We start from the raw sequence: 27661 nt of genomic DNA on the forward strand, positions 1-27661 counted from the left end.
CTGGAAACTACTGTTGGGAAGTAATACAGAATAATGACTAAGAGTCAGCAAGTAGGTTCCAATTATATTTCTGCTGCTCACAGACTGTGTGGCCTTAAAGAAGCTGTATAATTTCTCTGAGTCTCATTTCTTCATATGTAATGATGAAAATAATACTAATTGTTATTACTGTTATCATTTTGACAGGAATATTTATGGACTATATGCCCCCCCCAGGGTCTCTTATACTGTCATAATTCTCATTCAAGTTGAAGAATATAACTCCCAATCACCATGATTGCAAATAAAGTAAAGGGAAAACAAACTTGTCAGTTGGAGGAAACACTCTTAGAGGTAATGAGCATAATGAATCTGCCTTAAAGAGGTAGCTAAAGTGGAAGGAAGATGAAGGCATGATGACTTAGGGAAAGACTGTCAAAAGCCATGAAGAGCATGAGATTTCCCTCTACCTGCAAGCTAACCAGGTAGTGCACCACGTGGATAGCAGACAAAAGATTTCCAGGTCAGAGACAAAGGACTTTATTACTCACAGCACAGTGGGCAACATGAGCATCAGCACGTTCACCTCAGCTCCTCTTGCTGTCAAGTTCAACAGGGGTGACCTGATGGGACCAAATGATACCTGCATGCACAGTGGGTTGCTTTACAGGAGAGCAATCCAGGCCCAAAGCCCAGAACTTTTTGATCAAGCAGCAAACATTGCAGCAGGCAAAAAATAATGATATTTAAAATGAATTTAAAATAAAAGGAGCAGTCGTATGTATTTTGAAGTCATTTAGCCCCCTTCCCCCGGGGAACAAGTAGTTACAAGGCAGTCGCATTGTGGTTACCTAGACCTGCTTAGCTGACGGTGTGAATACCTACAAAAAATGTTCAGTGTCAGGAGATGGATAAACCTTGCAGTCTGGCACACTACGCAATAATGTTTAAGAAGGCTCAAGGCCCGGGGCAGCCTCTACCAACAGAGCATTTGCACTTACTGAGAGCCTTCTAAGTATTTATCTGAATACTGCTCTAGCTCTTTATAGAAATGGTTTCACAAACTATAATTTAATACCATGCCCTCTTTTGATCAATCAAATGATCAAATGAATGAATGAACTTTGTATAGATAGTACTAAATAAAGAGCATCTTATTTAGTTAAAGTTATGCCTAACTATCTTGATCAACAAGAAGATTCACAATATAATTTTTTTTTTTTAGAATTTAGCTCCAGGAAGACATTTGTCCAAAATGCTTATTTATAATAGATATGAGAAAGATGAAACCCAGTGTGTGTCTCTTTTTGCCTTGGCTATGGGAAGACCTGAGACTAAGACTTAAACTTAAAAGTAGACATTTCCCTCAATCCAAGTTTTCTAGAATCATTATTCAATGACCTTCACTGCTTTGTCTTCATCCTTGTATTTTTATTTTATTTCAGTAGTTTTAAAGAATTATGGTACATTGTCTCAAATCGTGTTTTGAAAGTAGGCAAAGTAATGAATGAATGAACAAAACTACCCATTTTTAGGTTTTTAAAAATTTATTCTTATTAATATTTTGCCAAAGTGCCCATAAAGCTTTTTAGTTTAAGGCATAATCCTCAAATTAGTTTAAAATTTACAAAATGTAAATTGAGCTTCCAAGAGTTAGCATGCCTTATGATACGAATTTTCCTGACTGTGCTTTTATTAGGGTTTAATCAGAGACCATTGTAAGAATTTCTAATCTGGGTTCTAAGCATTTGACATTATTAAACAGCTGAATGAAAGAGAATAGAAGAATTGCAAAGTAGAAAATACATTTATTTTTAAATTGAATAACATTATAAATGTAACAACTTTGAGATGCCAAGAAGCATTAGGCCCCTCCCTCAGTTCCTGCTTCGTAAAGCCTAAATGAAACTGGAGAGCAATTTCTGAGGAGACAGGTGGGTAAGGATCTGGCCCCAGGAATAACAGAGCAGAAGATCCATGGTACCGGTGAAGGACTCCCTGAGGTTTATGCCGATGGCTGCTGAGTTTGCCCAAAGCACGTCAGTGACAAGTTAGTCCTGGGCCACTCACGCACAGACACTCTCATCACCTTGGCAAGGCCTAGAATGTGCTTGGAACTACTAAAGTGGGCCATGATGCCCTGCCTTGGGTATCAAATCCAGCTCAACACTTCTCACATAGACTCTGCCTTGGGCTAAGTTCTTCCTGAAGACCAGAGAAATGACCTGTCATGAGTGGGCTTAGCCAGAGAACACCCAAATCCTCAAGGGCATACTGTCTCTTCCTGGGGCCCTAGATCTGCCCCTGCTCTATGGATGGCCTGAATGAGGACAAAGACTCAGCCTCAGCCATCAGTAAAGGGCAGCAAACACACCTTCTTGCTATAAAAGGAGAGCAGTCACCATCCAACCCTGTTTCCTAGCATTATCTTTAACTCCGTCTAAGAATTTAGAGGGGGAGGGGATTAAATTCTCAAAAATGACTAACTAACTCTAATGATTTTAACCTTTAATTTTAGAAGTAAACAGCTGTCATCCAGTAAATGGGTTACATTTTTTGGCAACCCAGGAAAAAACAACTAACTTTACAGTCGTTAACTTTGGAGCAGTAGCTTGGAAATGGCTGAGAAAGGGCGCTCCTGGACAGAGAGGGAGGCCGCCAGCACAGCGCCCTCTGCTGAGCGGAGGCGTCCCTACACCCTGCCTGGTGCCGCTGGGGCTGCATGCGGTAGTGACCCTCTGGGCTGCTCTGGTCATCGAAGTAGGACGGCAGTGGCAGACTCGTGGCTAAAATTCTCCAGAAACAAACATGAGAAAAGAGAAGACCAGGAAGCCAGAGCAAGTGTGCGAGGACAAAGGGCATTTCTCTGCTTCTCTCTCCACTCTGCACCAGCTGCTGATCCCAGCGCTGCATAAGTGAGGGGGGCAGGCTGCAGTTTATGTTTGCTTTTCTCACCTCCCCTTTTATCATCTCCCTCCCTGCCTCCATTCCAGACAGAAGACTTCATTCTGACAAGAATCTACTTGCTCCTGTAGCTCTTTCTACTGAAATATTAATCCTGCTAAGGTGCCAACAGATGAGAGACAAGCTACAGCTTCTTCTTGAGACATCTGGATTTCAAAAAGAGCCTCTTGTAACATAAGTCTTCAGTTTTCAAAGGGAAGGGGTCTGGATTCCTCTGAAAAAGGATCACACCTTTTAGGGAGAGGTTTTCCAGGCACATCTCAAATTTCAGTTGACCCTTGAATAATACAGGTTGGAACTGTGCTGATCCACTTACACACACATTTTTTTTTTCAATAAATAAGAACAGCACAGCAGATCTGAGATGGGTTGAATCCGCAGATGTGGAATCACACATATGGAGGACACACTGGGACTTGAGCATCTGCAGATTTTGGCAGGTCCTGGAACCAACCCCTTGCAGATACTGAGGGATAACTGCACATTGCCTTGTGTGGGAGAGCTTTCAGATGGCTCTGTCCACATCAGACTTTGGGCTACAGGATACTCCAGGGAGAGCATAGGATAGCCTGAAAAAAAAATAATGATTCCTGCCTCCAACTCGGAGAAGCACAAGGTCTTCTGTAAGAATGATCACTACTGGAAAGAGGGTGCTTTTATCTAATACTGAAAATGACACGAAGAATTGGTTGACTCAATTTGACAAATACATATGAAGACCCTCTTAGGAACTGTACTATGAGATACTGGAGTGTACAAACAATGAATAAGACACAATGACTACCCTCAGGGTGCCCAGTCCAATAGGGGAGACAGATGTGTAAATAACGCAACGTGGTACCTATTATAATAGCTTCATGTTGAGAAGTGCCATCATCAGCGAGGGGAGAAGAGAGAAGGCTGCTTCAAATATCAGTAAGTGTGGAAGAGACATCTTCACTCTAGAAATGCTGAGATGAGATCTCAAATAAAAAAAATTTTTTAATGAGGCTAGTAGTAAATAAGGGAAAGAAATGGAGAAATGAAGCAAAAAAGAGGTCTGTGATTTAAATAGGCCCTGTTGCAAAAGGATTTTTGCTTTTGCCTTTTAAACTAGAAGCCATTTCAGACACATAATTATGAACTGTATTACAAGAATAAAAAATAAACAGAGCATGGAAGATGATTGTGCAAGTTAATATTAGAACTTAATATCCATGAAACCTTGGCCATTCAGTACGTTTAGGGTTAGAGGCAGGGAACCGGAAGGTGAACAGAGAGAAAATTATAATATAGGAGGAAAATCAGTTGAAAGCATTACTGAATATTTCAACAGAAGTGGAACTAAGGCAATGGCACAAAAGACAGAGCTGCAGAGGTAGATGATTTATTAACAGAGCTACTAAATTCTGTGTCAAGGATAATTCTGAGTTACAAAGACTGAAGTTGAGAGAGAGTGAACAGGAAAGTACAGAGAATGGGAAGTTGAGAGACTAGATTCTAGCCTTAGCACCACTGCTAACAGATAAGGAGCCCTTTCTGGACCTTGGTTTCTATATCTGTAAAGAGATAAGGTACACTCGGGGCTCTCTAATTATCCTTCCAACCAGGAAAAACAAAACAAAACAAAAGGGTAAAGTATAGTACTCATTCATTCATTTTTTTCAACAAATAGTGAAAACACAGCATGTGCCCAGCACAGGGTGAGGGCAGGGGTGTTGAAGGGGAGGGTGGACAGAGTGGAGAACAAGGAGATTATACTCTGGCTGGGAAGACAATAAAATAATTAGATAAGAAAGGGAAGAAGTAGTGCGTGACAATACTGCTAATTCTGCTGCTGAGCACAGTGGTAGCCAGCCTCTGAAATGGCTCCCCAGTAACCCCTGATTTGGGTATTACCCTTGTGTAATTGGCCCCCACCTTGTACCAGGGTTGGCTGGTCTACATGACCAACAATATATGGCAGAAGTGATGGTAGGTCACGTCCAAGATTATCAGGTGATAAAAGACTGCAGCCCTGTCTTGGGTTCCCCCCTTCTCCTCCATCTATCTGTACCTGCATCTCTAGCTCAGGCTCTAGCTTTCTTGGATCTCTTGCTCTGGGGGAAGCCAGTTGCTACGCTGTGAGCAGCCCTGTGGTAAAGAACTGAAGTTCCCAGTCATAAGCCACTGAAGAACTGAGGTCTATGAAAATCACTTGAATGAGCTTGGAAGCTCAGGTTTTTCCGGTCTTAAGTTTAAAGACTTTTGAGATAATGGTAGCCCTGGATCAACAGCGAGACTGCAACTCTGTGAGAGCTGAGCCAGAACCTCTTAGAAACTGCATGAGATCATAAACATTTGTTCTTTTAAGCTGCTAAATTTGGGGGTAATTTGTTATACAGCAGTAGATACTAATCCAAGTACTTCCCAACACACACACACACACGCACTCACACTTATGCACATGCCTGGCTTTAGTTGGGGTTATTTAAGAGTTCATATACATTGAATTTTAAAACTGAGGCTTAAGGAGGTTAAGATGAACCACTAACAGCAGAGCAGGGACTAGAACCAACGTCTTTTGATAGATGTTCAATGCTCCTTTCACCGGACCGTGCTGACTCTCCATAATGGATTAATCTCATGGATAAAGAAATAAGGTTCGAATGGATTAAGTAATTTGCTCAAGATTCTACAACAGGCAAGTAGCTGAGCCTCTGCACTAACCTATTGAACACGATTCCATTCTTTATAATAATCTTTTGCCTACTCTCAAGCTTCGCTGGCTATGAGATAATTAGCTGAATGAAGATTAAAAGAAACCAGAGCTGTTCTTAAAGGGTAAACTGGGCACTTGCCTCAGGCCTTTCTGTTCAAGGTAGACTCTGTGTTGGTGATTTATACTTAGCAATATAATCATCCATTTATTCAACAAGTATTTTTTTGACATCTGCTTTAAACATAGCAAAATCTGTGGGTTGTAAGGAATGTAAAATTCTGAGACTTAAAAATCTAATTAGGGATTAAAGACAAATATGATGAAAAATTACAATAAAGTCAGTATACGTTTGCATGCTGAATGAACAGTAGGAACAATATATGCAAAAAACATTTTAAAAAGAATTGTAGACTAAAAAAATGAATTAAAGAAAATTCACTGTTTCCCATGTTAAAGTCATACCCCACCCTCAGGCAATGCAATCTAGACCTAGAAATTCCCATTCTTATTCCCTAAAAGCTCCTTTCTCCCCTGGGGATATTCCATTGCTCACCGTTGGAAATATCACCGCACCTCTAAAGACACTGCTTCCCCCTTCATTGTTTTGGGTGTGACTTGGTTGTCAGGCTAAGGAATTTGAGCTCCTTTTCTATAATCGGCGAAGGTTTTTGAGTTTAGGTTGCGTTGGGAATGAGAACTGACTGGGTGTCTCAGGCAGGGGGACTCATGTCGACACCCACAGGTTCACACCAGGTCAGTTAGGCAGGACTGCCACCTTGTGACAGGCATGGGCAGCCTGCCCTCAGAAGCGCAGGCTAGAGACTAGAAGGGGGTGTGGGAGCTTAGCAGTGCCGGACTGGCTGGCAGCTAAAGGCTTTTTCATGTCTGTCTTAAAGAGACCTTGTTTTAGCTTGATAAAGAGAAAATAGAGACAAATGCGGGCCTTTTAAGAAGATCAATATGGCCCCAGGATCTCAGTATTTTTAGCTACCTGGCTCTCTTGTCACAAAGTCACAATAAAGACACCAGAAACTATTTATTTACCCATCCAAGGGTATGTTTATTTTCAAAGGTTCTGAGGAGAAGACTGGCAAAAGTAAATGCCAAAGTCCTAGCAACAATGGAAAAATATTTGAGCTATGCATGTTCTTCAAGTCAGTAGATGAACAAGAGCCCCTTCCTTACGCCTAAAGGCCCTATAAGCACTTTGGATTTAATATGTCCCCCAGAGTATTATTCATATTCTCCTTAGTACCTGTCCTTTCTTCTGTATCCTGTGATTTGGTGAATACCACCCAACTCAGCCCAAAACCAAGGAGCCATCACTCTCTTCCCCTTCTCCTTCCTTCCCACCCCTCATTCTGTGACTACACTATCGGTTCTCTGCCCTGAATATCTCTTCAATCTGTGTTCTTCTCTTCATGTTTACTATGCCAGTCTTGGTTCAAACTCTTTTTCTCTGCCCGAGATTGATCATGCTCCTTGGAACCGACATCAGCTTCTCAAGGAGGGTGTTCCATGATTGCATTAGTCAGGGTCCCAGCGGGAAACTGGATCACAGCCCAATGTGGTAACTGAAGATAGTTAAATGAAGGGACTTTTGACAAAGGTGTAAGCATATTATCTGAAAACTGGGTTTACTTCTTGCTAGATCTTGAGCCAAAAGACATATCCAAGCCAAACAGTGGAATAAGGGGGTATTATGTGACGTGAGTAAGAACACCAAGGATCTTTCCCAAAGCAATGTCTCTCCAACAGCAAAACTGGGGAAGTTTTAAACTAAGGTTACATGCATATTCACGAAGGGGTTGGGTGGGCCAGTGAACGGAGTCTAAGCTTTGGTTGATTGAAGTCAGGAGGGTCAGACAAGATCAACATCATCAGCCCCTAGGTTCTAATTATTCTGGGGGTTGAGCACCTGGGGGGTGTAAATTCTGCAAAACAGCTCAAGAAAGTGCTTCAAGCTAGTCTTTACCATTGAAAAGGAACTGGGAGTCTTTATAACTGGTTTGTTGTCTTTGCTATTGTTGCTTCTCTGGCTTGATAACAGTGTGTTCTTTTGTTCCCTTAAAATCATTATTACTGAGACCTGTGCAAGGGCAAGCATTGTGGCCAGGCATAGATCACAATATGATCTAAGCCAAAAATGGCTTCTCTTATATCAAGAAAGCCACTCATGGTTCCCTTTCTCTGGAGACCTCTTATCCTATCTGCTTACAAGCAGGTTAAGGGAACAAGCAAATGATGGTGATGCTCCCTTACACTAGCAATAGCAGGAAATCACTGCCACTGCTGGGTCTGAAGGGACAAGAGGAAGGAGAGAACTGTCACTCTAGAACCCAGGGAAAGCTGTGGTTATAGAAAAGGGGCCTCCCAATTCCTGCTGGTGCCTCCCTTCAGCTGAACCCAATGAGAAGCCAAAGAGCAAGGGACATTTTCAGAAGGTCAGCCTCCTAGAATTAGGGTTGAGAAGGGTGAAGACTGGATGTGGGCGGGCAAAGAGAGAACACCCACAACAAAGCCATTTCACAGTATTGGTCTACACATTAGATATTTTAAAGAGAACTCTGGCAAAGACATCTCTTCAAATTTGTTTTATTCAGTGTTTTCCTGATCTTTTTCCATCTAATCTTGCCCAGATATATCCACTTCCTAATTGCCACTAGATATGCCTTCTTTTTTTTTTTTAATCTTGTTTTTCTTTTTTTTTTAACATTTTTTATTGAGTTATAATCATTTTACAATGTTGTGTCAAATTCCAATGAAGAGCACAATTTTTCAGTTATACATGAATGTATATATATTCATGTCACATTTTTTTCTCTGTGAGCTACTATATCTTGTATATATTTCCCTGTGCTATACATTATAACCTTATCTATCTATTCTACATTTTGAAATCCCAATCTGTCCCTTCCCACCCCTCGCCACCTTGGCAACCACAAGTTTGTATTCTATGTCTATGAGTCTGTTTCTGATTTGTGTTTATGTTTTTTTTTGTTTTGGTTTTTTTAGATTCCACATATGAGTGATCTCATATGGTATTTTTCTTTCTCTTTCTGGCTTACTTCACTTAAAATGACATTCTCCAGGAACATCCATGTTGCTGCAAATGGCATTATGTTGTCAGTTTTTATGGCTGAATAGTATTCCATTGTATAAATGTACCACATCTTCTTTATCCAGTCATCTGTTGATGGACACGTAGGCTATTTCCATGTCTTGGCTATTGTAAATAGTGCTGCTCTGAACATTGAGGTGCAGGTGTCATTTTTGAAGTAGGGCTCCTTCTGGATATAGGCCCAGGAGTGAATCAAAACTACAATGAGGTATTACCTCACACCAGTTAGATATGCCTTCTTAAAGCACAAATCTTAGCAGGCTACTAAGGTTACTCTCCTGCTTCTAAATCTGTCAATGTTTCCATCATCCTTTGAATGAATGTCCCTCCCTAGCCTTATACCCTAACTCCACCTCCAGCATTCACAGATACCACACCATCACTGACTCCTACCCATCTCTCCAACATCTCCCTCCCGACAATTTATACTCTAGGCTTCCTGGAGTTGTTTATGATTTCACGAGCCTGTATTGTCTTTCTGCCTGGAATGTCCCAATGATCCTGAAGCCTGCATTAACATGATCATGTTATAACAGATCATGTGGGTCCTCTTCCAAAAAAAACCTTTTCTGATGCATCAGACTGGATAACACCTATTTTTGTGCCCCTGCTGTACTTTAAGCCTACATTTGTTATAACATTCATCCATCACACAGTATTAACTATTTGTATGGTATTTATCTCCTCAATTAGGTTGAAGAATTTCTTGAAATCAGGGGTCATGATAATACAGCTCTGTATCCTGGTACTCAGCACAATAACCAGCACACAGTAGGTACTCAGTGAATATTTGTTGAATTAAATTCCTCCTCTATGTAAGGATCTACATGAGTGGCTGGCAATCAGAAGTGAGATCTTTCCATGATGCACCCCTCAAGTCGTAAGCAGGGGGGATTTCAGAAATGTCTACAACTTGTATTCCTTGCATGTGGTCTATTATTCCTGCTTATAAAAGGCAAAGAGTCAAAACAAATGTCTCAATTTGTAGAAAACTTCTTTCTTAAATAACTCCTGTCTGTAAACATCAATACCAGGAATTGTGGTAGGGATTCCCCTCAAATAGCTGGGGACAAGGTGTCCTGAAGAAAGATTGTGTCTTCACAGTCTCAGCCTTTCTCTGTGCTCCTTGCATGAGGCTAATCATACACTCAGATTTTCTCAGTTAAATCTGTACCGTGAACAGCTGGCCCTCTGGGTCAGATGTGGGTCCAAATATTTCCAGATGTTTTTCTGAAGAAGCCTTTTGCAGACACAACCCCAGACACCTGCAGAAGGGATGAGAGTTGTTGCTACAGTCAGCTCCAGGCCCCACGTAGTGCAGTGATGGGAAAGCACTGGGTTACTGGTCAGACAGAAAAAGAGTCGGGGGAATGTTTAAAAACCCAACTCTGCCCCGTATTGGCTGGGAGAGCTTGGCCAAGTAACTCGATGATTCTAAGTATGTTTCCCCATCTGCAAAATGGGATCAAACTCTGCCTTACGTGGTTCTTGTCAGGAGTAAGTGAGATAATCAGAAAGAGATTATTAAATATGAAAATGAATATATGTGTATATATGCATGACTGGTACATTGTGCTGTACACCAGAGACTGACACATTGTAACTGACTGTACTTTAATAAAAAATTTAAAAATTTTTAAAAAAAGAAAGAGATTATTAGCAATAATTTGTTGTTTCCCTTTTTACCATCCTAATTGTCTCCTCTGAGAGGCTGCCTCTCTAATTTTAGAAGCAGACAGGTGACTTGGTTGGGTGCAGTGAGGTCTGCTACCTTGTTTGTTTAAATTTTTAAAAAATACTTATTTTCAAAGCTTCCTTATGGCAATACTGTGACAGAAATAAAACCAGGCAGTTGTTGCTATGCAACATCAAGTAGTTTGCTGAGGGACTGGATATATCTTTGCTGTTACTTATCTTTAGTTGAATCCTGAGCAACATTTTTCTGACTACCCAGCATTACCCTGTTCTTACGTAAGGGGAAACCGTGGAGACGGGAAATCAGGAGGAAGTGCTGTGCTGAGGCTCGCTGGGTGATGGCTGGTGTGCAGCCTCCTGAATGCTGGGCAGTTTGTGTCCCTTTCCATCTTTTGTTTTTTTCCTTAATCTGTTTTGCCTCTCGTTTTCTTCACTGTAATAAAAGAAGATAATGTTTCTTTTCGCCCTTCTCTTGACAGTAGCCCTCTCAATTTTGGTTGTGTGTTAGACTTTGTCCCTTTTGGAACAATAAATATTAGGATTTATCCAAAAATTTATTTATAGCCAAGCCATCTAATAAATGTCTCTACTTTTCACTTAATAAAAGACATATCAAAATTAATATATGCCTTTTATAAAATATTTAAATTTATGCTCTTGAATTATTCTTATCCTCACTTATTTGTTGAATGTGAATCCTCATATTCAACAAATATGTGCTGCGGTGCAATCGTTTTATTTTTTATTTTCTTTCAGAAAGCTCTTTCCTAAAAAAGAAAAAAAAAAAACAACAGACCTGCAGTAAAATTCCTAAATATGTCTAAAAAGCCCTCTCTCCCGACATGGACTCTTCCCTTCTCCCACGTCCTCTTCTCCATCCAGAGCTCTCACTGACCTGCGCTGTTTATTCCTCTGTGCTGACTCCACTGCTCTCATTCCTCTTTTCCCATTCTGATCTCACTGGCACTAACTTGTTGAAATTCTGGGGAGGTGCAGGAAAAAGTGCACAATAATTCAGAGAGAGGATATTCTGAAGGATCACGTGACGAGGCGTGAGGAAAATTTTCCAGGGTCGGGGCATCACGGGGAAGGAGTAAGCATTCTGGAGAAGATGTGTTTTGAGGCAGAAGCAGTTGCTCTGTGCTAGGAGAAATGACAGAAGGACAACAGGACCCTAGTTTTGCAGGAATGCCAGGGTTTTCATGCTGATGCCTGTCCTCCTCTGCCCCCACCCCCTCCCAGTGCGTCTATGGGCTGTCTTTTGCCTCATTCTGCGTTACCAGGATCAGCCATGTAGGAGATAAGTGGACTGAGAGGGACCTCTGAGAATATATAGTCTAACTCCTGATTCCAAATCCTGGAGCCCAGAGACTAGGAGAGGCGCGCTCCAGTCACACAGCTTGCTAGTGCTCTCGGGGGGAGGCCTCGGCTCTCCAGTTAATGGACTGAGAGGCTAAAACAGAGGCCAGGAGGGTGGCCTGGCTTTATTGTTTAATTCGTGTCTCATTAGTGATAGTGAGTAGAGAATGGAGAAACATGTTTTTCGTCTTAGAGAGGGGATAAAGACCCAAAGCAGTAATGGACGTCGTTCTAAGTCACAGGGATCGCTGGTGAGTTTTAAATCAGACAGTACGAACAAGTTCCTGTTTGTCTCATCAGTATATCTTGCCCTAAGGTTTTCAACAGACGTGCATGCAGCAAACATGTATTGAGCACTTGCTGTTTCCACATGTGGCACTGGACACTAGGATGCAGAGAGATAAAGAAAAATATGATTCTGGCCCAGCCCACAGAGAGGAAATGATTAATCCTCCCTGTGAGGAAGAAGAGGTCAGAGATGGTTTCACAAAGGAGATGGCTTTTGAGCCAGGTCTTAAAGGATAAATACGAAAGTGGCAAGCAGGAAGAGAGGAGGGAGCAGGGCATCCATGTGGCAGAGGCAGGACCGGCAAACAGAGAGAGGCCAGGACGAGCAGGGCACCTGTGGTTCCAGGTGAGAGGTACTGTGACGCATGGGTGTGTGGGAACTGAAGGCAGCAGATTAGACTGAAGGCACAGGCTGGGGCTGGACCGCAGTAGGCCTTGTACACCCATGACAGGGGTTTGATCATCAAATTCATTTACATATTTATGGTCGTCTTGGACAGGAAAGAGATCTGCAGCTATGGCATTTGGACTTTATCCTGTGAGCCACGGGGAATAAAAAGGTTTTAATAATAAGAGCATCATGACTGGATTTGTGTGTTGGAAAGATTTTCAGATTTTCATGACTGACCTTTCAAATGTTAGGTGAAATAAGTAAATGTTGCATCTTTCCGAGGGTGAAAGAACTGCAAGAGCTGAGCTGTGTTTACAGAGTGGGGAGTATTTCAAGAAGACTTAGCTTGTTATGTCTGTTGAATGCTAATAACAATGGCTATGGGCTAGGAGAAGACCTAAGGATGAGGGCCACATCAGCTTTGCTCTGCAGGAGCCCTTCGAAGCTCTCCTAAGCTTCTAATGCCATTGAACCTTACAAAATCTTATTTGTAACACACAAAGTGACCCCCCTCCCTAGACAGCCAGATAATAGCAATCACTAATATTGGTATAACTCCCTATACTCATTAAAGACTTTAAAAGTCCATTTTTGTCTTGATTTCTGCAACAATTGGATAGAACAGTGTTATTTTCATCTCCATTTTACAGATCAGGAGACTGAATCAGAAAGGTAAAGTGACTTGCCTAAGGTAACAGTCAGGAGTTGATCTCGGAACAGGGCTGGGTTCTCTGACTCTAGCTCCTGGTGCTCTTCCTACGGCAGCTTGCTGGTAATCGGTAGGGTGACTGCCCGATCACCTTCACAGAGATGAGGGACTGATCTGCACCAAAAGCTGCCACCAGTTTACTGATGATCTTGGCCATGTCTTTACCTATCCAGTAGAACCTGCTCACTGATTGTCAGGATGCTGTAAGAATATGATACCACTTTGCAAAGACTGGAGTTCTAGACAAGCATAATGCTCATCTCTATTCACTTGGTATAATACCCTGATCCCCAAAAGCCTAGAAACCATACATATATTAGAACTGATGGCACAATATTTTCACCTTGAAACTGCCTCTGTCACGTGGAGAAGGGAAAGCAGAAATAAGTCGTATCTCTAACGTGTTCCTCTTTCAGATTACAAAAGGGGAAGGCATATTACAACCCGTCATAGTGACACATAAACCAGGCATTAGAAAAATAGTGGGCAAAGTTACTTCACCTTTCAGGACCTGTGAGACCATATCTGTAAAATGATGGGGTTGGACCTGAGGAACTCTGAGGTCTCTTCCTATTCTAAGACTGAGTTATTCTGTGCATTAGTGAAACAGAGGCATGTAAGATCTGATTAAGATCTGAGAACATTGGGAACACAGTTTTTAAAGCCCACTTCTCACTGTGAGCCTCACATTCCTGCCCCCACCCCGACTTCAGAGACAATAGCCCAAAGTGATTCGCCAGCAGCTGTAGGAGGATGACCAGAGACACGAGAAGGCAATCCCTTGGATAATGCAACAGCCTGAAGAGCAGCTCTCCTCTTTCTTCTCTCCCTGTTATAGCCACAAGAAGGGAAGAGCTCCGCAAAGACAAACAACCCAGTTTGAAACAATGGGCAAATGACTTGAATAGACATTTCTCCAAAGAAGATATACAGATGACCAATAAGCACATGAAAAGATACTAAACATCATTAGTCATTGGGGAAATACAAATCAAAACCACGATGAATGAGCTATGACTTCATACCTATTATTATAGCTATAATCAAAAAAAGAGACAATAACAAGTGTTGGCAAGGATGTGGAGAAACTGGGACCCTACTGCACTGCATGCAGATGCTGTGGAAATCATTTTGACCTCTCAAAAAGATAAACATAAAATTACCATTTAACCCAGCAATTCCACTCCTAGACACATACCCAAAAGAATTAAAAACAGGAACTCTAACATACTTGTATGTCAATGTTCTTTGCAGCATTATTCACAATAACCAAAAAGTATGGATAAACAAAATGTGGTATATACATATAACAGAATATTAATCAACCATAAAAAATACTGAACTTCTGATACATGCTACAACATGGGTAAACCATGAAAACATTATGCCAAGTAAAATAAGCCAAACAAGAAGGACAGACGTGTGATTTCACTTGCATGAAATACATAGACTAGGCAGATTCATAGAGACATAAGGTAGATTCAAGGTTATCAGGGGCTGGGGAGGGGAAAACAAGGAGGTTTTGCTTAATAGGTAGAGTTTCTGTTTGGGTGATGGAACAGTTTTGGAAATAGATAGTAGTGATGGTTGGACAACATTGTAAATATAATTAAGGCCACTGAATCACTGAATTAAACACTCAAAAAAGGTTAAAATAGCAAAATTGTGTTTTTACATATTTTATCACAATAGGGGAAAAAAAAAAGGCAGCAAGACTTGCCAACGTTGGGGGTGTAAATCAAAGAATGTTGCTTGCCATCCAGTTCTACAAAGATCAAGTCACTAGCCACGGCAGTCACTAACTTCCAGTACACCTTGAAAGAAATTCAGGATGAAAAGCAGGATAAGGCACTCTGTGCTTTGGAAAAACAGCCCCTTAGATAGTTAGAGATATATCGGGAAAAACATTAGTGAACCTAGATTCTTGCATCTTCCCATACATAGAAAGGCACTAAAACTATTAACTGAGATATCTGTTCCTCGTGGCTAGCAGCAACCTTTCACAGAGATGTATGCTTAACTGCATGTATTCTCTAGCCAAAATCATACATAATATTGGCTTCTCCCCCTAACTCTTCAGAGCAGTCCCCTAGCTACCGAGAGGGCTGTTTCTCAGGCCGTAGACAGTCCTCCATTAGGTCCCTGAATAAAACTGAAACTCACAACTCTTACGTTGTATGTTTTTCTTTCAGTCAACAGATGTCTAAGCAGTCTGAGCCCACCAGGCCTGTGGACCTGCCCCCAGTGCAGGAGGAAGAGCACCACAGAGCAGGGCATAGGGGCACAGCCAGGCTGAGAAGGCTGTATGGTCCCCCTGGGTTCCTGTTTCCTGAGGTGTGCAGAAGACAGATTCTACAAGTGGCTACAGATCCCGAGTAGGGGCCTTGAAACTTACAAAGGACCTCCAGTGCCAGTGGAGCACGCAGGATGGAGCCTCATCAGGAGGGCCTTCCAGCAACCAGCCAGAGCAGTGAGAATGGCCAAAGAAAGATAGGAAGGTGCTACCATCCGTGTTCCTCACCCTTGTCCCTGACTCAGTCTCAGAGAGGTAAGTAGGAGGAGGAAAGAGGAAGATGAAAGAGAGCAGATGATGCCAGGTGCCCCTTACTTCTCAACCCCTAAATCTACTGATCCATCCTGAACTGGGGGGAGGAGGAAGAGAGCTTTGAATTAAATATCAGATAGATGTGTTTAAATAAAGAGTCTGGGACTCACAAATTATAGAATGGCCATCATTACAAAGTCCACAAATGAAAAATGCTGGAGAGAGTGTGGAGAAAGGGAATCCTCATACACTATTGGTGGGGATGTAGTTTGGTGCAACCATTATGGAAAACAGTATGGAGATTCCTCAAAAGACTAATAACAGACTTACCATGTGATCTAGCAATCCCACTCCTGGGGTCATATGCAGAGGGAACTCCAATTCGAAAAGACACCTGCACCCCAATGTTCATAGCAGCACTGTTTACAATAGCCAAGACATGGAAACAACCTAAACAACAACAGATGACTGGATAAAGAAGTTGTAGAATATTTATACAATGGAATACTACTCAGATAAAAAGAATAGAATAATGCCATTTGCAGCAACATGGATGGACCTCATCATTTAAGTGAAGTAAGCCAGAAAAAGAAAGAAAAATACTATATGATACCACTCATATGTGGAATCTAAAAAAAGAAAAAAGAAGACACTAATGAATTTATCTACAAAACAGAAACAGAAACAGACTCACAGAGATAGTAAACAAACTTATGATTACCAGAGGGGAAAGGGGATGTGAAGGGATAAATTGGGAGTTCAAGATTTGCCAGTATTAACTACTATCTATAAATTAGATAAACAACAATTTTCTTCTGTATAGCACAGGGAACCATATTCAATATCTTATAGTAACCTATAATGAAAAAGAATATTAAACCAAATATATATGTGTATGTGTATATATATATATATGACTGAAACTTTATGCTGTACACAAAAAATTGACACACTGTGAATAAACTATACTTCAATTTTTTTATAAAAAGGAAAAAGAGTCTGGGACTCACAAATTGAAATAAGACTGTTCTGAAAGACTAAAGTACAAAGAATCTGAAATATCATTAGGGCAGCTGGCTCCCAGGAGGAAATGGTGGTTTGGCAGAGCAAAGTTGTTAGAAATTATTGGACAAATAAATCATTCATACTTATACCACAATGACTTGAGTCTGTTTAACACACAAGTTATATATTGTGGGAAGACGTGTGCCAGTGTCCCCTGGTATCCACTCTCCCCATTCCTTCACAGTAAGAGGACTTGCAATTCTAAGCAGAGCAAATATTCTCCCAGAAAACAGAATACATTTTCTATCCTCCATTGCAACTAGGTTTAAACACAAGCCTAAATTCTGGACAACTGGATAAACGTGGAAATACGCAGCAGATTTTGGACACCTCCCTCAAACAGTAGCTGTCTTGTATCCTTTGCTTCCTTCATCCACTTTCTTTTTCAAGTATTCTTCACTCTGCTTCTTAAGATGGCGACTGGGGCTATAGCTAACATTCTAGATAATGAGGATAATGGTTGAAGCCTCAAGATGGGAGAGGGATAAAACTGTAAGAATTCTTGATTCTTGGAAACTTTGGGGAATAGAACCACACACACCAGCCCGGGGCATCCTAACTTTTATATGGAAGTGGGGTAGGGGAGTCTATATTTTTAAAGTCACTGTTGTTTTTAGTCTTCTGTAACTCACAGCTGAACCTAATTTTATATGAATCATGCAAAATATATTATCACAAAATAATCTAAAGCTCAAAAATAAGAGCTATATGGTACCTCTTCACATCAAATTGGTCAAAATAACACAAACACTAAAAACCAACATTTATGGAGACATTATGCAAAGAATTTTACCAATGGCTTCATAAGCATTATTTATCTAGCTTCCTCAATTGCAGTCATATAAATAGGTATTATTGCTCACATCTTAGAGATGGAGACACTGAAACTTAAAGAAGTTAACTAATTTGTCTAAAGTCACACAGCTAGTGTCTATGGAGTAAAAACTCAATTTGTCTTACTCCAGAGCCATACTCTTAGCCACTACACATCACACCAGCCTAAAAGTTCTCACAAAGATCTATTCGTGTGAAGATCTCAGGTAGACGGAACTGCAACAAAAACTTCTTAGAATTTTTATAATATATACAGGGATTTGTTTGGTGTTGGGTGGGGATGATATTTTGTGATTAATAAAAGTTGTTGTAGGATTTGCTAGCTTGGCTATTGTATCTCTTACTACAGATCTACAATACTGTTATTTAAATAAATTGTAAATAATTAATTCTCAGTCTGCTTATAAATTAGGAAATGCTGTACTATAATATGAACTCAAGAATATGCTGGAGGACAGCCACTAAAAGATGTATAGCATTGAGAAAATGCTGAGATAACACCATTCTAGCCAGAGCACGTAAGTTGCTATTTGTGATAACTCTCATAAAGCAGATTATCTGAGTTTATTTGTATTGCTGTTGTAGAAAGCAGAATTTCTCTGAAAAGGTTTTTAAATTTCACTGCCTTTGATAAAGAAGCTGAAGCGAACATTAAATTTGAACATTAAAATAAGACATTTATCTTTAGTGACCAATTAGTTTGTATATACTGGTTAAATATTTTTGAGAGAATGCTGATTCTAATTTACTGACACTGCTTCAGAAAATGGCATTTAGGAATATTCATCAGAGAACCAATAATTCCTTACACTGAGTCCATGCCATAGTACAGAGATTGACATATTGTAGACGTTTAATAAGTGTTTGATAAATGAAAGAATAGGTTGATTAAGATGGATTGATGGTGATTGGGTGGATGAATGGATGGATGATTGAATAGATGAATATGAATGTTGCTTTACCAGTTTCAAATAATTTTTTACAGGTATTCTGTCACTTGACCTTCAAAAGCATCCTGTGATGGGGGGAGGATACAGCTCAAGTGGCAGAGCACATGCTTAGCATGCATGAGGTCCTGGGTTCAATCCCCAGTACCTCCTCTAAAAATAAAGAAATAAACCCAATTACCTCCCCTTCCCCTGCCAAAAAAAAAAAAAAAGAAAAAAAAAGCATCCTGTGAGCAATACAGCTGAAAGACATTCCTGTTCTGTATCCCCCCTTCAACAACAACAACTTGGCATCCACCCATTAACAGAAATGCCTTTGAGGGACCTGTGGGTCCCAGCACCATACGCCAAGGGACTTGGGAGGAGTCTCACCCACACATGCATCAGGTAGTAGAGATACAAACCTTGTTCCCAGTTGTGGATTCTACAGTGGCCCACAGATTTACTCCAGCCCCTCTTGGTCATAGTGTGGGAGCCCCTGGAGAACACTGTCTTAGACAGTCATCCATGGATAAGAGACCCTTTGTGGAAGTCCAGCGGTCCAGTGGAGAAGTTCTAGGGAAAAAAAATTACATGTGTGTATATATATATATATACATATATATATATAAATTCATATATATATGAATTTGGAGACACTGGAGAGAGTAAGAGGAACAACTTGACTTTACCTATGTCACCTCTTCCCCAGGGTAGCACAGCTAAGTGCCAAGAGAGACCATTCCTTTCCTACTGAGGGTGACAGAGACAGAGAGTGTATGAGTGAGTACCTGGCTTCCACATATGTGCAGGACTCTATCAGAGAGGTCTACTTCTCTCTCACCCATCCAGAGTGCTGAGTCATGGTCTGCATAACTAGGCAGGAAGACACTGGGAGAGTGGCAGACAGGATTCTGGGAGGGTATTAAAGGGATGTGAATCCTACTAAAGGCATCATGGGCTTCCTCAAAAAGCTCTCTCAAGAGCCATTGAAGTGCTTTGCCAATGGATCCCCCCAAAGTCACTTGACATCTAATCATTAGGGAAATTCAAATCAAAACCACAATGAGGTATCACCTCACACTTGTTGAAATGATTATAACCAAAAAGGCAAGAAATAACAAGTGCTGGTGAGGATATGCAAAAATGAGAACACTTGTGCACTGTTGGTGGGAATATAAATTGCTGTAGTCACAGTGGAAAATAGTTCAGAGGTTCCTCAAGAAATTAAAAATAGAACTACCACATGATTTAGCAATCCCACTTCTGGGTATGTATCCAAATGAAATGAAATCAGGATCTCAGTGAGGTATCTGAACTCCCATGTTCACTGCAACATTATTCACAATATGTGTGTGTGTGTATATATATATATATATATACACACACACACATACACAATGAAATATTATTTAGTTATGAGAAAAAAGGAAATCCTGCCATTTACAACAACAACGATAGACCCTGAGTACATTATGCTAAGGGAAATAAATCAGACAGAGAAAGACAAATACTATATGATCTCACTTTTATGTGGATTCTAAAAATTCCAAACTCAAAGAAACATAGAATAGATTGGTGTTGCCAAGGGGTGCGGGGTGAGGGAAATGGGACCAGGTCAGCCAAAAGGTAAAAAGTTTCAATTAGAAGATGAGTAAGTTCTGGGAATCTAATGTTCAGTATGGTGATCACAGTTAAGAATACTGTATTATATACTGAAATGTGCTAAAAGAGTACATCTTAAATGTTCTCACCTCCAAAAATAAATAGTAATTACATCAGGTGATGAGATGTTAACAACTCAATTGTGGTAATCATTTCACAATACGTAAGTGTATCAAATCATCACATTGTACACCTTAAACATCTATAATGTTAAACGTCAACTGTTCCTCAACAAAGCTGGAGGCTGGTGGGATGGAGAAGCATCCTAGTAGCAGGCAAAGGAAGTACAATGATACTCGTTTGAAAAATAAAATATTGAGGCCCTAAGATTTTGAAATTTGCCTGGTCGGACTTACTTTGGGAATCCTTCTCCCCCAAAAGTGTAAGAAAACCTTTATTGCTTACTGTTTTAGAAAGGAAGAAAGAGAAGTGCCTGTGTTATGAAGTATTCCTTGAACAAAGCCATGTTTCACTCCTCCATGCCCACAGTAGACCATATTATCCAAAGTTACTCACAATATCTTCTCACATGTGACTTAACACTCTTCCTATTGAGATGTGACATCTATGTTCTCAACCCTTGAATCTGGATTCGTTTAAGATTATGGTAGAGGTGAACTATATGACTTTTCTTAGGCTAGATCATAAAAGGTAAAATAGCGTCTACTCATCAGCCTGAAGACTGCTTTCCCTTCCATCCAGCCAAAGACGTTTGATTTAACGTGGGGAACTAGTCCTTCCCCACTATTACGACAAGAGGTGTCTCTTTTCTCTCAGTCTCCTTCAAGTTTCTCACTTACAGCACTTTTCAAGTAAGTTCTCTCAGGGCCAAAATGTGGATATTCAAGTGGCCCCAAATTTTCTCCAAGAGCGCACATATTAGTTCCAAAGTCAAGTTTATTATTTCCCTCAACTGACACAACAAGCTAAACGGGGCTCCTGGGGAGGCAGCATGGAATGCCGAAATTCCCTGGCTGAATAAACTGATCGGGCCCCCACTGCCTCCAATCTGTAACCCCCACTCACTTTCTCGTATTTGTAGAATCATTTACAGAAATTGTTTCATTATTCTGTATATATAATTTTTGTAGCAGTGTGTACCTGGGATATCTCGGTAGGAGACACAAAGCCACTTGCTAGGACTTGATAGGACCACAGGCAGCTAGCACAGCACTGTTGCTCAGCCTAGGGCACACGGGAGCCTAAGGCTCAGTTGTGTTCTTCCCACTCTTTGCCACACCGTGTACCAGACGTTTGTTCCAATTAGCATCTCCACTTCAGTGGGAAGGGCTGGGATTCAACATTTTTGTATTTTCCTTTTATTAACCATTGCTCCTCTCAACACAGACATTTCCAATTTTTGTTGGTCCTGTTCAGACACATGTTGCACAGCACATTATGCATATTATTGCACATTTATATGGTGTAACAGGAAGAACAAGGGACCTGCAGGCAGAAGACCTAGGTTCTCTTGTTAAATATCTGTGTGTGACCTTGAACAAGTTGTTTTATTCTTCTAATGTCTCCATTTATCTAAATGAAGGTAAAATGGGGAAATCCAAATGTATTTTCTCTAGGGACCCGTTCAGAAATAGTATTTGATGCTTCTACACTTTACTTGTAAAGCACTTTATTCATTACTTGCATTTTCTAGGTACTTCTATGAAAAAGAAATCTCAGAACTACCTAATAATCTTAACATGGAATGATGAGTCTACATGCTTTCTAGAATTCTTGATTTTTTAATGTATTTATATAAAAATATTTTGTATAATTATCCAGAAAGGTATTGCCAACTCATCAAGACTTCAGAGGCAGAAGAGAAGGCGAGTGTATTGCTTTTGCTGAAGTCGAGATGAAGAGCTCCGAATCCAAGCAAAAGCCGTAGAAGGAACATGACATCCCCCTCAGGTCCAGCGGACAATCTGTTGCATACTTGTGATGCTTACCGTTATGTGTCAACGTAGCTACAACACAGTACCCAGATATTTGGTCAAACATGTCCAGATGCTGATGTAAAGGTAATTTGGGGATAGGATTAACATTTAAACTTAGTAAAGTAGATTATTCTCTAAAATGTTAGTGGGCCTCATCCAATCAGTTGAGGGCCTTAAAAAAAAAACACCGAGGTCCCAGGGAAGAGAAAATTCTGTGGCAGACTGCCTTTGGACTCAGGCTGCAGCATCAGCATCTCCTCTTCCCTGGGTCTCCACCCTAAGGGAACTACCCTGTGGATTTTGGACTTACCACAATCATGGGAGCCAGTTTCTTAACCCGTCTGTCTTTCTGTCTCTGTCTCTGTAAAACTGGCCACCACTGGGCTTAAAGATGAAAGGGGACCATGTGCCAGTGAATGTGGGCACCTCCAGACCCTGGAAAAGGACCATGACCCTCAGTTCCAACACTGGTCTTACGGGGGAGAGTGATCTGTCTTACCACCGATCCCTATACGGTGTGATTTCCAGGAACGTGTTGTGGACATAAACAAGAACTGCCTGTACTGTTCCACGAGGTGGAAACAACACAAACTGGCATCTGAGTGAACTCTGAAATGCACCTACAACCAACCCGTGGAACCAGGTGAAAACAACTAATGATTCCAAGGAAACTTGGGGAAGAGCAGTAAATGGAATTTAATATATTGTTCCCAGACTTAGCTTTGTTTATGACTCTGTTGGTGGCTAGTTGTTTTCCTCAATCCTGTGACCACAAAAAAATAAAAAAAATTAAGAAACGGAGGGGACAGGAAGAGCAAGAACAATTTGGCCCTCAGAGAATTTTCAATAAATTACATTTGGGTTCTGTTTCTCTGGAGAACCCTGACTACTATAACATCTTTCTAGACTTTTCCTAGAAGACTCACACTACCCCATATCCCAGATCTTGATTCAGAAAGGACTAGCCCCAGCCAGAGGGTCCATCACTCAGTAATGAATGGAAGTGAAAAGGATCTACACACCATAAAGCACGATGTACATGGATGCTAACATAATAGCATTTATTGTTATCATCATCACTATCATCATTTTGCACATTCAATTTGAAACACTAGATACACCGAGGTTCACTCAGTATTACATAATGTGAAAGGCTGGAATCTCTAAGAGAAAAAAGACCACACAGGGCAGGGTGATACTGTGCTCTACTTCCACAACCCACCAGCCCAGCCACACATCAGATTATTAAAACCACTCCTGGGAAAGAAAAGAATTCGTTGATTATGCATTCATCCCACATAACTCTTGGCTCCAGCAATTCTCTACACCTCCAGAGAACTCTCATCTTCCTCTTCATCTACATTATCCAGAAAAGAAAAAAAGCCAGCTGTCAGAGGGAGTGATCTTTTTAGCACCTTTCCAATCAAAACCAGCCTTTGCTGATTTCCTAGAATAAATCCTGCCGTGGTCTCCAAAAAGCCTAAGGTAGCTTTTCAGTGCACTGGCTCCACCTAGTGACTGCCATCAAGAATGCACCCAAACTTTCTCAGTTTGGATCAAGTTTACAGAATTGACAGCTAAAAAATCAATATATTTACAATGGCCGGATCTAGATTTTAGTTCCAGAGATTTCCAGGGAACATCATACCTTGCTTATTGACGGAGTACCTAGCTTAAGTTTAGTAGTATGGACACTGAGTTCAGACATCTCTGAGTTCAAATCCCTGTTCCTAAACAATTTCCTATTGTTTTTGCTTGTGTGACTTTGGGCAAGTCATTTACCTTATTTAAGCTTCATAATTTAGCCAGGGAGCGGGGTGGTTTAAAAACTGGAGTAATTCTTACTTAAGATTTTTTTTTGCTGGGGGTGGGTAGGTAATTAGGTTTACTTATTTATTTATTTTTTAGAGGAGGTACTGGAGATTGGTCCTGGAGAACCCAGGACCTCATGCATGCTAAGCATGTGCTCTATCACTTGAGTGATACCCTCCTCCGAAGCTTTGTTTTTTTAATTAGGTCAATTTTAATGTCTAATAGTAATTTCTTAATAATTAATATAGATAGTAGATAGAGTACTTAGCAGACTACTTCGCCCTTAATGGACAATAATAAAGCATAGTTATTTCTATTGTGAGCTACTTGGAGGACTTCCATTGAATATCCCCTTCTCTGTGCGTTGTTATTCCCTATTCTTCTAGCTAAACAGGAGATGATGATCAATTTTAAAATACTTACATTAGCACAGTTTGGGTCTGACAGAAGCAGATGTCTCTGCAGGAATTATACATTCTTTGTTATGCTGCTGCCTAGAATAAATATTCTAATGATTCAATAAAGGCATTAAATTTTTTTTTATTAAATGTCTGTCACATCTGTCCCCTTCTTTGGTACTGGAATAAAAGACTGAAGTTCATTCTTAGATCTCTGACCTTGGGAATGTAACATTTTCAATTATCTTTATATCTATTCTCAAAATACATTTTCAACAGCATGATTTGAGGTCTGTCTTGAATGCAAAAACAAACAAAAAACACTTCTTAATGAATGGGTAGTATTTTTTAAAGCACAAGTATTTATGATTAGTTGGTCATAATGTACCTTAGTTCATTTTCATAACCAAGTCTCACTTCCAGAATCCCTTAGCTTGTAATATCACTGTTAAGCAGGAGAACCAAGCTTTGCTCCCAGCCCTGTCTTTCTTTTTCTGGGTTCCTTAGAAGTGTGTATTTTATATCCGATACTATCTTTCTCTATCTTTGGTTCTGGATATGTTTTTTTTTTTTTCTCCCCATGGAGACCTCTCTGTGATATAAAGAAGAAAGCACTGGATTAAGAGCTGTGGAATTTGCAAGCTCATCCCAACTGAATCAAACTTGAGACCACATACAAGTCACAGCCTAACTCTCAGTTTCTGCATCTGAAAAATGAGGATACCTACCCGTCTTATCCTACAGAATTATGGTGAGTGTAATGAATTAGTGTAAGTAAAAGATCTTTGTACATTATAAGGTGCTCCACAAATAGAACATTAATTGTAATTATTGCCCAGGATGAGAACTACTAGTTGATCAAGATCCATTCCCAATCTTTTAATCTTTTAAGGATGAAAACCCTCATAAACCAGTCATTGTATTGACTGAGAAAATACAAGTTTTCATTTGGATGTCAGGTCCCTTACAATAACTTCAGAGCCTCCAGAGTGTCATGGCCATACATTTAGACGCCTAAATCAACAAGGACCTCAACCATGGACGACCTCAACACAGTGGACTGCTTTCTTCTTTTTTTCAGTTTCCTGTAAACCAACTACTTTCCTTTCCTAAATGTCCTCTACCAGTGGCTCTGATTCCTGGTCCCTCTTCTTCTCTGCTGGTTCTCAGGAGTCTAAGCCCACCTGTCATTTCTTCTATAACTAGTAATTATAAACTCCTAACAGTTACTCATAGGCACACATCTAAACAGAGAAAAATAAAATTGTTATAATGCATGGAAATGGACAGATTTGAATCCAAAGTACTGGTAAAAAGCACAAAAATACTCCCCTCCCCCAAACCTTGAGTTGTTAATCATTTTGAGATTGCAATCCTCAGACATCTGTTAGATAAAATAACAGATTAGAGGGAGGCAAAGAAATCTGCCAAGACCTGAGGCAGATGCTTCCTCTTAGACTTGGACCCATTAGCGATGCTACATGTTCTGACTCTTTCCCACAGATTTAGGTTTCAACATCACATTTCTCTAATGTATTAAGACAACTTCCGTGGAGGTAGAACTTGAGCATAAGGAGTCCCAGGCATTCTTAGATCATTCATTCAGAAGCATTAGTTGAGAACCTACTCAATTAGCCCTGCCTTATCCTGAGGCTTGAGATTTAGAGATAAAAGACAAAATTTCTGCTCTAAGTGTTTGCTATCTGAGGCATTCGGTTTACTGCATGGTGGCCTCAATTCAATGGTACAAGGAATGCAAGGTATTCTGGAGCACCTGGGTTGGCCCCTAAATCAGGGATGAGAGGGAATCCAAAGTGACTTCTTAGGGAAGGTGAGGCCTAAATAAGATTTGAAATATAAACATAAGCGCATTAAGTGAGAAAGGAGTAACATTCCAGGTTAGCCAACAGTGTTCAGAGCTTGAGCATAAGATGCAAATTGGAGGAGCTGGGAGCTAGGAGAAAGGGTAGCTGAAGGCTTCTTTAAGGAAGGGCTTGCCATGTGCAGCTGTGGCTGAGGCAATGGGTGCTACTTAAGGATTTTAAGTGGGAGAGCAGCTTAGATCCCCCTTCCACAGTTTTCAGTATGGTCTATGCAGAAAATAAAGTGATTTCAGGGTTTAAAGAGAGCTGGATTTGTTGAGTTATGGGGATCAGAGTGGGAAAATGCAGGAAAAGTTAAAAAAGAAAGGAAGTGTGTGCTGAAACGAGTTTGCCACCTATATATTTTTAACAATCCATACATCCCTTATTCTCTGCTTTTCTCCCTCGCCACCCCCAATACCATTTCTGGGTTTGACCTCATTATACTCCACAGTATGTACATCATTGACTCAACTACTTAGAATAAACACATTTAGAAAGAAGACATGGTGGATAGAAATACTGTAATACAAAAGATTCTCTCACAATGTGGGAAGAAATGTATATTTTTTCTTCCAAATTTCACATAGTCCAAGACACACTGTAAGGATAAGTGCATGTTGCCATGGAAACTAGATGTCATCATTAGCATCATCAACATTCACTAAATGCCTGTTAGGTATTGTTCTGAGTTACTTCCTACTTACACTGAAAAAGAAAGATGTGGTGTTTGCTGTGAAGGAATTTCTAATTCAAAGCACTTCTGAAATAACATATGCTTGGTAAGGAAGGGATGAACCTTTTATCATTCATCACTGCTAGGTGCTAGGGAAACAGATATTAATAAGACTCAGTTCCTATCCACAAAGAGATCAGTCTGGTGTGGCGGGTAGATGCATAAATGATTATTAGACAACGTGGACGTGCAGTGGGAGTGATGTACACAGGGTATTATGCACAACCCCCTAAGCAATGAAATGCTGACTCTAGAAGTAGCGCATGCTTACTCAAGAAAAAACAATCTGCTTATATATCTGTTCCTCGCCTCAGTATTTATCCCTGAACATAATATTTTAAGTTTTATAATAAATAGGGGAGAAGACTCCCTTCGTCCTTTCCCTAAATTCATCTCACTGTTCCTGATTTTAACCTTAATCAGTGAGATCCCCCATTCAAATGCAGAGCTCCTGCAAAGGCTCTAAAGCCTGGAATTACGGTTTCTGCAAGCTGCTAAGGCAAAGAATACATGAATAATTTAGAGTCTGCCAACTGCCAATAATCCTGTGTTCCAAAACTCTGGATCCAAGGAGCGAATGATAGGCAGGACGCCTGGGATGGATAATACGGAGCTCGGGAGAGTAATTCATCTTTGTCTTCTCCGTGTTGTCAGCGAGCCCTGCTGCAGGCTGCTGACTGTCTGGATCCGCAGGA

The 27661-nt window shown here is 40.5% G+C and overlaps 1 long non-coding RNA gene across 1 annotated transcript in view; it reads right to left on the minus strand.

Annotated features, from left to right (window-relative positions):
• LOC141575880 (uncharacterized) overlaps nucleotides 1-27661 on the minus strand; it is a 200332-nt gene that overhangs the window by 81185 nt on the left and 91486 nt on the right. Inside the window, exon 7 of the long non-coding RNA XR_012503902.1 lies at nucleotides 18982-19132. This is a non-coding gene — a long non-coding RNA (uncharacterized LOC141575880). The remainder of the gene's footprint in view (nucleotides 1-18981; nucleotides 19133-27661) is intronic.

The sequence above is a fragment of the Camelus bactrianus genome, chromosome 34 (assembly GCF_048773025.1).
Source record: "Camelus bactrianus isolate YW-2024 breed Bactrian camel chromosome 34, ASM4877302v1, whole genome shotgun sequence".
Classification (NCBI taxonomy): domain Eukaryota; kingdom Metazoa; phylum Chordata; class Mammalia; order Artiodactyla; family Camelidae; genus Camelus; species Camelus bactrianus.